Here is a 13,026-nt window from a genome sequence, read left to right on the forward strand (position 1 = left end):
TGCCTGCCGATGCAGGAGACTCAGGTTCGTGTCCCAGTCCGGGGGGATCCCACATGCTGCGGAGCGGCTGGGCCCGTGAGCTATGGCCACTGGGCCTGCGTGTCCAGAGCCTGTGCTCCGTGGTGGGAGAGGCCCGCGTACCGCCAAAAAAAAAGCTAAGAGCAAAGCTAAATCCTGTGTAATTTGTCGTTATTTTCCCAGCTAGCTCTTTCTGAAATGTTATTTTTCACTTGCCTTTCTTTTTTTTTTTCATCTCGAAAGCATGGTATCAGACCTTGTATATACAGTGTGCCACTTGCCTGCTGTCAGAGAGAGAAGTGACAACACTTGTCACTACCAATCTCTTCATGTCTGGTCTCATCTGAGCAATACATACAGCCTGGTTTCCAGGTGTTTGTTGAAATTCGGAGTTATGTAACATGTCTTTGCTGTGCTCAGAACTGAAAAGGAAACACCACAGGGGGAATAAATTCTTCCCTTTCTAAGAACTCTGAGTGTGCATAATACTGATTTTAGAGGAAACTGATAGATTCAGGGGTGGTCAAGTAACGATGATGGGAAATTTTTACAAACTTAAAAAATTGAAGCAATATGAGTATACAGTTGAAGAATTTAACCATTACTAAAAGCACTATATATATATATATATACTATATATATATATATATATATATATATTTATTTATTTATTTTTAAAGATTATTCCCTCTGCTTGCTACCCAGTTCACATACCACCAAGGGCAACAACTTTTTCAATGTTTTTAATTATGTCTACATCTACACAGCTATATTGTGATTTATCAATTTTAAACATTATCCATTGATCTACTATAATGGTAAATGAAGATTTTAGCTCTTTTAAAAACACACACACACATACACACACAGACATAACTTCTTTCTCTCTTTCCCTGATACTTGCCATCGAGTTTTGTCAACTTGGAGTTAAATTCATATCCACAGTCTTTATTGCTGTTACTATGTACATATATTTCCTTGATGAGGCAAGTAGTTGACTCTGCTTACATATATTTATTGTATAACTTCTCATTTTTTTAAAGTAATAATTGCGTAATTTCTTCTTTTGCTTGGTTTCTTTTAATATCTATTGAATTACTGACTCACACCCCAAAGTGTGCCTCTTCATACAATATCCCACCCAGTCAGATCTAACAAGATCTAACTATGTTTTCTCATCTAGCCCTCTGGAGTTCTCTATTTCTGGTTTCAATATGGACTGACAATTTCTAGTCCTGCTACATAGTAATTGTCTCCTGTATTTCCTTTTGAGTCATCCTAAGAAATACCTTATCCTTTCTGCAATGTTGGATCTAGTTTTTATGACCATGTTTTGTTGGAGCACCATCCTCTAGTAGCTTCCAGAGAAAAGGTGAATTTAGAAATCTTTCTTCCCTCCAAACCTAGAGCTATTCTTCTGCTCTTCTCTCTTTCAATATTGTTGAAAGAGAATTGGGTGTGCAGTGCAGATGATCAAGAGGAGACTTAATTAGGGCTTAAACACTCCATTCGTAGTTCTTGGGTCTTTATAAAAGCTAAGAGCAGGGGGGTTCCCTGGTGACGCAGTGGTTGGGGGTTGCAGTCTATAAGTTTAATGCCATCTCTTTATCGGTAGTACTCCAAAATTTCATTACAGTTCACTTTTGTGTGGTCTTTTGTTCAATCATGCTTCTGGGAGCACAGATGGACTTTTCACTTTATATTCTTAGTCTGTTTTTTTTTTTTTTTAATTTTCCTGTCTTCTTTTAAAAATAACTTCCTTGCCATTATTTTCTCTGTTCTCTCTTTCTAGAATGCCTATTAAGTATATGTTAGACCTCACTTTTGGTTCATAAGATGTTCAAAAACATTTCATCTGTTCATCTCTTTCTATTTTTGTTCTTTCTAGGATACTTTTTGACTGCATCTTCTAACACTTTTATTAAAATTTGGCTCTCATACATTAATTTTAAAAACACTTTATTTTTCTCAGATTGTTCCATTTTTCATAGCATTCAGTTGTTGATTCATCAGTGAAAGATATTCATTCTTTCCATTGTCCAGATTTCTTATCAGTTCTGTTCTTTTGTTTATTTGTTTCTCTTTATTAAAGTATCTGATCATTCTTAGTTCTCTGTTCATAGTTAGGCATTAAAGAGTTGATGGGAAACCATACATTAGTGCAGCTGTGAACTAATGAGTGTCTCTGTAGCGCCAGTGATCAGCTGGCTTTTTCACTGGGCCAACCAACTATTGTCATCTGTAGGTCTGTAGTAGCTTAATTTCACTAGAGAAGCATCATCCAATTCCCCCTCTTGATGCTAGCATTCTGGACTTGGGCATAGTAGTAGAGCTGATATTGGAGTGGTCTCACTCTTCAGTATGAGACTTTCACTTCATCGCAAAACTTGCAGTTCCCACCACATCCCAGTTTACTTCTATGCCTGAGATCCTGAATCTTCTCAATGGGTATTTTTGGTTTTGAGTATTTTAAAAAGTTCTGTTATTGTTGTAGTTGTTGTTTCAGGTCAGGTATAGGTGCTTGCAGCAGAACTAGTGAAAAGAAAGTTATCATTTATTCATTCTTCACTTAACAAATAGTGCCAGCTCGCTTTCCATGGGCAGCTAAAGGTTTATCTGTTTACTCTCTCTTCCCTTCTCAACCAGGAGTAATCATGTGATAGTAAAGACAGGGAACTTTTTTTTTTTTTTCTTTTTTTTTTTGCGGTATTCTGGCCTCTCACTGCCGTGGCCTCTCCTGTTGCGGAGCACAGGCTCTGGACACGTAGGCTCAGCGGCCATGGCTCACAGGCCCAGCCACTCTGCGGCATGTGGGATCTTCCCAGACCGGGGCACGAACCCGTGTCCCCTGCATCGGCAGGTGGACTCTCAACCACTGCGCCACCAGGGAAGCCCGACAGGGAACTTTTAAATTTGGTTTTTATATTCTAAGGCAATATAGTACAATTAAAAGCATGGAATTTGGAACCAGAAAGACCTGTGGTTTACCTATATTTACTACCTGTGTGAAGTTAGACAACCTTTCCGGATTCCAAAGTTCTCATCTTTATAGTAAGATAACTTCTTTGAGACTCTTTGTCAACTGTGACATGGGAATATAATACCTTTCTTAGGTGTCAGAATTACATGAGTTATTACATATAAATTGCTTAGCACATAAAATTGCCCTAATTCCCCTTTTCCATGGAATTTTAATGGATCAGTATATCAGTTAGGATTAAGTTTAGCTATATATGAAGAAAAATCTAACACAACTGTGTTTTACAGGAGATGTAGGTGGCCAGTCCTATTTATGACAGGAACTTAGGCTCTTTCTAGCTTTCTGTTCCAACACTTAAAAAATGAGGCTGATAATAATATTGCCATCATTTGGATCTTAGAAGGAAGAAATATATAGGAAGTATTTAGCACAGTATTTGTATACAAAAAAGTACAGTTAAGAGAAAAGATAGAAGGGCTTCCCTGGTGGCGCGGTGGTTGAGAGTCCGCCTGCCGATACAGGGGACACGGGTTCGTGCCTCAGTCTGGGAAGATCCCACACGCCGCGGAGCGGCTGGGCCTGTGAGCCATGGCCGCTGAGCCTGTGAGCCCAGAGCCTGTGCTCCGCAACGGGAGAGGTCACAACAGTGAGAGGGCCGCGTACCACAAAAAAAAAAAAAAAGAAAAGAAAAATTCATTCAGGTTAGTCATAACCAATTACTTGATAAAGAATCTGGAAATATAGGATGTTTATCACAAGGCATGAAGAGTGCACCCACCAGAAGTTCTGACTCACCTACAATTGTTTAGAGTGAAAATAAGCAACTTGGCAATCCAAACTGTACTTCTAGTAGCAAATCTCCTCCTATTCCATTTTAGGGCATGCAACACCACTCTGCTAGGTTTATTTCCCCCCTCATGGCACATCATGTCACATATTCTCAATCTATCAACTGCATTGAGATGGCATCATCATCATCACTCCACAAACTCCATACCAGGTCCTCTGTTCAGACAATTTCATTCATCATATCTACATTAACGTCAGTTAACATGGCTTCTGCCTCATTCTTAAAAGACATTTAGTTTCTTTTTAAATTACTAATAACCCAGTAAATTCCAGATATAACTTTTGTAAGCATTTTATTGTTCTTTCAGTATCTTCCCTCTAGGGCCTGGCAGAAATATTAAAATTCCTTCTAAGACAAAATTATGATAACTTAATGAATAAAAATGTTTTACCTTTCCCATTAAATCTTATCTGATAATTATCTGGAATGCTATGATTATTGTCTTTTAAATAGCAACTGAAAGAATTTGTTAAAAAGTATCTCAGACTACTTTCTTAGTTTTGTTTATTGTTCTGGAAATTCTTACTTCTCCAAATCTTTCCAGAACCTATGGGAGCTAAATAATTCATTAATGAGCACCAATTCTTCATTGTACTTCATGTAAATTGCAAAAAAGTAAGATATTTTCATCTGACTCATGAATTGTGTCAATTAACAAAATGGAATATCCCCCCACAGTCATGACAGAGATGGCTTATTCCTTCCCAATCACAACCAAAGACAGCAGATTGAAGCAACTTGTGAAGTCTAAGTAGACTTTCACCATAGAGCAGTCTACTTTCTGATAGGTTCTGTACTCGATTCCCCAAATGATGGACAGATGGTGAAAGTGTTAGGTATGGAAAATGATGGCTAGTTCAGGATTGGTTGTCTTCTGAAACTATGCCCAAATGAATCATGGGCTAAGTCCATTTTGTTGTACTAAAATTTCCTCTTTGCCCTAGTGGTCATGAAAATGTTTTATTGCCAAATGTAGATCACTTCACCGCCAATGAAATTGTGATTCCTAAAACACAAAACCTAAGAAAGATGTACATTGGGCAGCACCAGCAAGGTCAGCTAATTCATCAAGAGCCAGATAAAAAAGTCCACATGTTTCACTTTGCCAGCAAGCTTAGCTGCTTCATCTGGTGCCAACAACTCAATCCTCTGAACAGATGACATATTGAATAAAGGCATTTTTCAAATTCACGGAGTACTTCAGTTCTCATCTTTCCAATGTATCATTTGTTACAAGGATTCATTCTATCATTTTAGGGTCAGCAAATGGATTATTGTGCCAAGTCAGTGTTCTGAAGGTGCTGAGATAAAAACTGCATTCTCCTCCTGAGCATCCTATCAGGACAAAGGTCATATTTTGGAATCAATTTACTATGTATCCTGGGGTTTCCAGAAATTCTCTTACACAGAAAACTGAATACAACATCCTTCAATGAGGTTTTTAACTTTCCATTCTTTGTCAACAACTGTTATATAATAAAGAGACAGTAGACTTGTAATTGGGGAGGAGGAAAATAACTCGATTTAAACAATTACGTACTTCTGGGAAATTCAGTCCTGTAATCACAAAATTTTTGACACACCAGCTCACGATAGAACTCACTCTTCTTGGTTTATTGCTCAATAGGAATCTACAGAACTATAACAACAGTCACATTCCACATTAGAAATTTGTTTTCTGTACACTTGAACTTGCTGGTGACCAATTCTGGAAGCCAATCAACCTTTACAAAACTTACTGAGTTCATTTTTCTCACCTCTCCACCAGATTGAAGGAATCATCACAAGATCTGCTGAAGATCCTCACAGAATCTACATGGTTAAGAGGAAGGGAAGAACTTGTTCTTTTACCCTCTGCACCGAGAAGAACTGAACAGTGGTCACAAAGGGAGCCTGGTGTTGATACAGCTAAGGGTGATGTATGAGTATAACAAGCCTGCCATTTGTACAGTGATGAGCCTTGTTCTCTTGTGATGTGCAGATCTTACTCAGAAGATGGTGTGCATCTGTTGCACAGGCCAATAGCAAATTGAAGGTGCTGAACTTACACTGTTGGGAGAGTGACAGCGTGAGCTATCTGAGTGAGAGGTGTTGAGGGCTGAAGGGATTGTGAAAGGAACCGATATGTTTAAATTATTTTACATGTCATTGTTTAGTGCAAGGCCCTTCCCATGTGTTAAGAGAGTAATAACGTCACTTCCCTTAAAGCTCTTTTCATAGAACAGACCAGATGATCTCCACAGATTCCTCCCTGTACCATAAGTCTAAGTTCTATGTGCTCAGTAAAGGTTTGCAGCTCTAGGCCTTACATGTAAAATCAGAAGAATTGTGTGATGAGCTCTCTGCTGTCAGGGAGCATAAGATCTATTGATAGGATAAAAGTTTAGAGCAGAAATATACCTTAAGAACAGGATACTTCACTACAAATAAGGACCCAAATATATGGTACAGAGCTGTTTGTCAGTGTGGTTCATTGTTGTATGTCTAGTATCGCAAAGTGCCTGGCATGTTGTAGGGGACCTGCAATTATTTTTGAATAAATAAATGATTCCACACAAAATATACTCCAGTCAAAAGTAGAAATTTCAAAACTGAATAGGTTTACTCTCAAAAGGTACGATTTCATTTACATAACATTCTTGAAATGGCAACAAAGTAGAAGTGGAGAACAGATTAGTGATTGCCAAGAGCTGGTAAGGGTAGGTAGGGAAGTGGCTGTGATTATATGACAGCAGCACAAGGGATCCTGTGATGGAACTGTTCTGTATCTTAATTGTGGTGATAATCCCATGAATCTACCCATGCGATAAAATTGCCTAGAACTAAATACATACACATACACACAAATGAGTGCATGTAAAACTGGTGAAATCTAAATAAGGCTGGTGAAATGTAACAGTGTCAGTATCCCGTTTGTGATACTGTGTTATAATTAAACAACTGACGGAAACTGGGTGAAGAGTATAGAGGATCTCTGTGCATTAGGTCTTACAATCACATGTGAATCTATAATTATTGCAAAATAAAACGTTTGGAAAAATAGCAAAGGCCTGAATAAGCTCATTGAAGAAGCGTTCATAGAGATGTAGGACTGAGCTGGGATTTGGATAGGAAGAGAGGGCATGGATGATGTGGGGAATGGGCTGGAAAGTAGGCTTATGAGAATCCCTAACGGACAGTGGTACGTGGATGGTAACACGGAAGAGCCTAGTTGCATAGTTTGGCAATTTGGTGGCATGGTTTTGAGTAGAGAAAGTATGAATTTTAGAATCTGACACCCTTCACTCCGTAGGCCAGTTCCCACACTCTCATTTGCATGGCAGCAAACTCCCTACTCTCTGAATGTAGGGCTCCTCATCTGTTATCACAGAGGGCATGATATGAGCATTAAAGGAGCTATAATGTATATGGAGAGCCTAGCTCAGATTTTGGCACACGGTAGGTATTTAGCAAATATAAATTCCTTTTCCTTGCCCTTGGACACAGTCTTACAGGTAACCAAGGGTTCTTGGGTCAAGTCCAAGGCAATTTACTGCACATTCTTACCACTTCTCAGTATTGTGGAAGCTGAGGAGGAGGGCAGTGCCGGGAGCAGAGACGTGTCACCCATCAGCTGGCCTTAGCTTCAGCATAAGCCCAGTTTGAGGAAGGCAGGTGAACAGGAGTCGGGAAGTGTCCTGAGTCTGCACCGAAAAGCATGCCCGATCTAGAGAGAGGAGAGAGACAAAGTTTGCAGGGCAACGCATCACAGCCATAGCCAGCAGCTGGAGCCACTGTGGCCTCCTGGGTCTGCCGCCTCTTCTTATCTGGACTACACAAGGAACTAAAGCCAGGATGTCCTCTGGGCAGTGACAGTGTGCTCCAGGCTGAGCCCAGGAAAAGCGTCACTGCTCAGGCCCTGTACATGGTCAGCCAGGATCCGAACTGCTAGAGAAACCAGCTGGCCTGGTAAGGATACTCCCCTTGGGCAACAACTGCAGCAGCCGCGGGAACAAAACAGAAAACTTTTGAATAAAATGTTTGCTCACATACCAACAATTTTCTTAAATCTACATTGAAAATTAGTACCAATTTGGAGACAGATGAAAGATTTAAAATAATAACTTTCCAAGGAGTGTTTCTCCCTCATTTCCTCTAATTTCAAAATTCAAAATGATTACCATTCTGAAATCCTGGTTTGTGTGTGTGTCTGCTTGTGAGTGTGTTTGAGTATGTGTGTATGTGTGTGTTTTGTCTACAGTGAGTATTAGTACATTTTCTGCTATTTTCCTTCAAGGAAGAAAAACAGATTGGAGAGACGAAACCCTAGGCTGACAATATACAACATGTAATGATACAAGCATTTACAAACAGGCATTAGCTGCAACAGTATGAATTCCACGGCTGAGCAGTACAAAATATATTTGCAGCTATTGCTGTACAGCGCGCTACTGCTGTAGGAGGATCGCATTTATTAAGATGTACAGTGAAACCCGAGGAGCTGATCACACACAGGAAAGGAATCTAAATTGACCTCTAAATTTCTGCTGCTTTCAGGTAATAAAAAGCTAACACTCTGGACTCTAAACAAAATCTCTGTCAAAATGGACAGTTAGTTTGAGATCTAGTCAGAAAAGCCAGGCTGGGGAAATCAGTCAGCATTTTTCGTTACGGTGGTAGTGTTTTTGGTTTTGTTTTCATTGTGCTTTTTTGTAGAGTTCTGTTTTCCCTGCTATTGATACATCAGGCATCCAATCATGAAAAACAATGTCCATATCACTAAAATGGCCTCCGGGCCTCCAGTATATCTACAGTGGGGTTAAACATCTGTGAGAAGATGTGACAGCACACCCTATAAAAGGTATTATTGAGTCATACAGACTTTCTGTAATAACCAAACAGTAAAGAATACAGCCTTTTAAAGGTCTCCCCATGGCTGATCTCATGACTCAAAGATAAGACACTGTGCTGCAAGGTAAGTAATAAAGTCTGGTGGGTACTCTGGGCTAGCTTGTGACAAATCATATCAAAGTATTATTAAAGAAAGAACTTGAGACCCAAGACTATTATTGATTCTTGACAGAATTTCTTATAAATAAAGTGCTGCAATCAGGTCCTGGGCTTGCCAAGGTCCTGGTAGAATTCTTCCTATTGTAGGGGAGGCTGCAAAATAATAACACGCCATTAGTGAGAGCCAAACGTCTCTGTGTGCAGTGCCACAAGAATGGGTCATGGTCAAAAGAGAGCTAGTAAGAAAACAATTGCCAAATGCCTTTTAAGGCACTTTTTGCTGATCTCTTTTTGAAATGGGAAAAGCTGCCTCCGAGCTTCCATGGGAAGTCTGTGCCCTGACTGTGTTAGCAGAATGAATCTGTGACCCTTTCCAGCACTAAGGACACACCTCCATTAGTGTCCATATTCTTACAGGGAAGAGCCTGATACAGTCAACTGAAATGACAGGGTGATAAATATAAAACCACTATCATCAATAAGACTGGAATGTAAAAGCACTTAGTTTCAGCCTAAGTAACTCGCAGAAAGTTTGGTTTCAAGAACCAGTGCGTCATCCATCACTACTCTACCTTCTGTTGACAAAGTAATTGTAAGATATCTAGAATGGAGGTTCAATACGAGCTGACATTTTTGAAAGGAGGAATTGTGTGCCGTACTTACTCATTAAATGTATTTTTCCTCCACTAAAGATGTTTCCTTTTTTAGTTTATGTATGAATAACTTTAACTAAAGTTTCCTTGACACCCTGACTTTGCTCTGAATAGCACCTATGTTCATTAACATAAAACCTGAAAAAAAAGTAATTTTAATGTAGTTTTTTCTAACACTTCAAAAGCCTCTAACAAATGGATCGAGCACAATTATGCATCTTAAAGGGAATTATAAAGAGATCACAGAAGGTTGAAAAGTTTTAGTTAGAAAAAACCTTCTGGGTGAAAAAGAAAAGAAAAATAGGCGTTAATGTGAAACTTTGATGCACATTGAATAAAAGTAAACTTAGGCATTTTTTTATTTTTCTATAAATGCAGTGTTCACAGAGAAGAATAAACAAGAACCCATAGCAATATGGGGCTCAGATAATTTGACAGAATGAGGTATATTTTTTATTAGTGTGTGGACTTTGGAGTCAAATAGACCTGGGTTTGAATTTCTGCTCTGCCACTTACTATCTGTATGATGATGAGAAAGTTACTTTTTTTCTTTCTAAGACTCAGTTTCCTCATTTGTAACTTATGTGAGGATTAAATAATACAACTTTTAAAGCATTTAACATTCTGTTTCACACATACAAAGGATTTAATAATTTAGTCCTCCTTATCTTCATTCCAAGTATTGATAAATCGTGAGATGGCCAGCTCTTCTTTTCTTAAATACTACAGAATTTTTTTTTGGAAGAACAAATTATCCTGGTTAAAGTTCTAGGACAGAAATAGGAAAAAACTTTCTCTTATAATGGGTACATCAACTTAGGCGGAAATTTCTACCCCTGTTCACCTGCAAGGGTGAAAATTCTTGGAATTTCTTTGCTCTCTATATTGTTTTCAATTCTATTGCTTCTTGCAAAGTTCAGTTAAATCCTATTTTCTCCAAGGAGCCATTCCAGATTCTTCCACGTGATTTTCCACCCCCCTAGTGATGTATTGTTTAACTTAATTTCCACTATACTGTGAGTTCCTGAAGATCAGTGTTTTATTTGCCTTTGTACCCTACAGTACCTAGAGCTGGCCTTTTCTGATGGTGAACACTCAAGAAATGTGCACTGATTGTAGATCAATTATACTTCAATAAAAATAAATACATAAATGCATACATACATAAATAAATGTACATTGAATGTCTATTGGTTTGCTGTCCTATAAAACCAGACTAAGGGTAAAGTCCCAGAACCTGGAATAAAATCCTTAGGCAGCTGAACCATGGAACTAGCCTTTTTACATTTTGCAAATATGATCATTGTGACCACCATGTAGAGCTGCTGAAAATCAAACAAAACCACTTGCTGATCCCCAAAGTTTTATGAAAAAGGGATATGCAAGAGAAATTAAAGGCTGTACACAAACCTTTGAGAAACTAGCTATCTCACTGAGAAAATATACATGAGGGGCATGTTAAAAATATACCACCACCATATGTAGTTTATAAATCTTAGACTGCCAGGCAATAAACCTCAGCAGATATGTTCCTGGTCACCCCAAGCCATCGTATACAAGTTTTAGTGCAGAGAGTATATCAGTCAAACTATACTGGACCTGTTCCTCTGCATGAGGCTAGATTTATACTTAGTTAGAATGTCCAGGTGAACAAGACAAGTCTGCTCTCTTTGTTTCAAGTGACAGCACTACCTAGTGGTCAAGTACCTGAGCTCTGGAGACAGTTAACCTTGGTCAACTTGCCAGGTCTCTCTTTTTTGTCAGTGTGATAGTGGACAAGCCACTCAATCTCTCTGTGTTGTACTTTCCTCATCTGCAAAATGAGAGTAAAAATAGGACCTTCCTCATAGCATTTGGGGAGGGGAGGAGATTAAATTATTAAATTCAAGAGAAGCACTTAAAAAAGTACCTAGCCCAAAGTGAGAACTCAATAATCACTATCTCTCATTAATTGCTTCCTGGAAAGCAACATATTTTGGCAAGAACACCATATACTAAAGCTCTTGGCTTCTTGGCAAAATTCATTCTCCCAAATTTATTAGCTCACCTTATGCCATATTGCTGGTTGGATTTCCCCTGTACTCTAAATTATATTGGCCTCATGGATTAAAGCTGCAAGGACATAAAGGAGAACAAGGGATCAGGGCCTGGGAGTGGTATCTAAAGCAACTTTTACTTAGCAATTAGTGAGAATTATGAAAAGGGGTGGTGAAGGGGGTTGATATCACGGAGAATATCAATCATTTAACTGAGAGCATGGGGCAGAGAACTACAGACATTAAGTGCGCTTTGCCCTCGTTATAGTAAGAGTTTGCCATGTATATCTATTTACTTTTACATCTATTTACTTCCAAAAGCTCTCCACTACAGGTTTTATTATCCCTATTTTAGAATTGAGAAAACTAAGACTCTGGGATGTTAAGTGACTTAGCCAGGATCAGACAGATAGCATGTGTTGAATTCAGGATCAGAATCCAAGTCTGACTTCAAACTCATTAGTCTTTCAAATATACTCTTCCCCCAGTGAAATAGTTCTCAAAGTAGGAGAAAAATTGCTTTGCCAGGAATCAAATTTAGGACCTACATTTCACACAGAGCCGTCAGTAAATTTTCTCTAGAATCTAGTGAGCAATTGGCTTTAACCAGAATCCAGTCTATGTGTCATTTGCACTAAGGAGAGAACCTCTGATTCTTCACCATGATACTTTCTCTGCCCCAATGCAAAATTTAAAAGACAAAAATCAAATACTCTTTTGCTGTTTAGATGCTCTGTTTCTGCCTTCTGCTGCAGCACTTGGGTCCCTGGGGCACTTGAACCCATTTATTTTCCATCTGTTTCTTGCCTTCCTAAAGCAGCTTTATTGGACCCCAGAAGGCTTTGCTTCTCTCAATTAGAGAGGGGAAAAGCACTCACACACAGGATGCACCAGAGACTTTGCAGGTAGGCAAGGCGGATAAACAGTTTCAAGAGTCCAGGAATGTAGATATCTGATCCTGTAGCACTTTCGACACATGTTGGCCTGGCTGACTTTTGGCTGCAGGATTACAATTCAAGACCTGTACCTAGGAGTCCATTTTAATGGGCAGGGGAGCTGACTTTGCCATCCAGGGTATGATGCTTAGGGTGCTGCTAAGAAATAGAAAAGACATACAAATTGGTGGAGGGTGGATTTTCATGCATAAGATTAAAATGTAAAGAAGAGTTTGAAATGCCACAGGGCTGCAGAGTACTCAGAAGTCTTGGTGAATCAATTTTCTCCCTGAGGATGGCCTCAGGCCTATCCCTCTGAAGCAAGAACATTTTGTACCATTGACTGGTTGCTCCTGGGGAAAAATTCCCCTATGAATCTCTGGAAGGTGTTTCCCTAGAGCCAGGTTTAATGGCTCCTGTTTGGATCCAATTAGGACTGGTTTGGGAAACTTGGAGAATACAAAATCAGCAGGGGTGGGAAGATGTAGAAAGCAAAGGGGACTCATTCATAGCTTTTCAGAGGGCAAAGGGGACTCAGTCATAGCTTTTCAGGTATCTGGAAACA

The sequence above is a fragment of the Hyperoodon ampullatus genome (genome assembly GCF_949752795.1).
Source record: "Hyperoodon ampullatus genome assembly, chromosome: 2".
In the NCBI taxonomy this organism is placed as follows: domain Eukaryota; kingdom Metazoa; phylum Chordata; class Mammalia; order Artiodactyla; family Ziphiidae; genus Hyperoodon; species Hyperoodon ampullatus.